Genomic DNA, 1,367 nt, shown 5'->3' with positions numbered 1-1,367 from the left:
ATGACCTTTAAATAAGGGTTCATCTAATATATTTTTATATAGCCCTGCATAACTATCATATTGAGAGCTCTTTATTGTTCATCCAGGAGCATACTGCAACTTGTTTTGCCTTTTGAATTATGCTCTTTGTTATTTCCTATATGCTACTTCTGGAGATATTAAAATATTTTAAGTTTGAATAACTAGAAAATCTTATGTTTAGTTTTCAAAGGTATGTCTGCTAAGTATAAAATTCAAAGAGGACAGATCTTTTCTTTCAGTCCTTTAATTATTCTAGATTTCTACACACTTTAAGTGTCTTTGCAAAAGGTTCATTTTTCTTGGAAATGTGGTATTATAAGTTGAACTAAATTCAGAAATTTTAAATCTTTAAACATTTATTGCCTAATACTCCTTTCTACTTTGAGAATTCTAATTATAAGAATATAAGTTCCTTGGTTTTAACACAGTGAACTATTATGACTGATCTGTAAATTCTTTCTTCATTTTTATTTTGGACAGTTTTTATTATTATATTCCTTATGTTTGTGAACAATTCATTTTCAATTTGCAGTCTATTAAAAATTTTTTAAAAAATAGAACACAGTGTTAGACAAAATGAGTCAGGCATAGAAATTCAAATAGTATATGTTCTCTTATATGAGAATCACAAATAACAAAATAGAAAAATAGGAAATATGGAGAAGTTAAAATATGTCCTTAAATTATAAATTCCATTGTGTCAAAAATATTTCAATATATATTCTGATTGGTTTTATCTATATTACTAGTTTATATTAGTCAATTGAAAAAGATTTGTGTTATTTTGGTGGGTTTATTAAAAAAGAATCTGGTTTACTCTGAGTAACTACTTTGAAGATAATGATATAGGGTATAACTGTTGCTATTCTCTTATTACTGTAGTATAGAAATTTGTTTGTTTGTTCTTTCATAAAATAAATGCTTTTGCCTTGTGCGAAAAACAAAAAATTTCTGAAGGATGGAGTTGCTGGCTTTAGAGATGAGGAAGTTATTCCAAGGCCTTGACAGAGATTTTTTTTTGCCTGACCTGGAATTTTCATGTGCTTCACATTTGGTAGAATCTGCTTTATTCTACACCGGGCACGCTTCACAGTCTCATCTCCACTGAGGCTTTTTGACCTTGTCCAATCCTAGAGAGCCTCCAGAGGACAGAGAAACAGGCACAGTGCTGCGACTAGGAGCAGGGACTGCATTGGTCTTTTCTCAGCTGTACAGGACACACATTTGTTATGTTGTACAGTGTTAGGAACTCAGCATAGTGGGCACAGCCGAGATCCCATAGGCCTTTTTTTAAAAAATAATTTTATTGAGAAACTAATAGCAATGAGATACTTCCAAAACCTATC

The sequence above is a fragment of the Octodon degus genome, unplaced genomic scaffold, assembly GCF_000260255.1.
Source record: "Octodon degus isolate 3935 unplaced genomic scaffold, OctDeg1.0 scaffold00487, whole genome shotgun sequence".
Lineage (NCBI taxonomy): Eukaryota > Metazoa > Chordata > Mammalia > Rodentia > Octodontidae > Octodon > Octodon degus.
The sequence above is the reverse complement of the archived record's forward strand: the minus strand, read 5'-3'. Positions refer to the sequence as shown.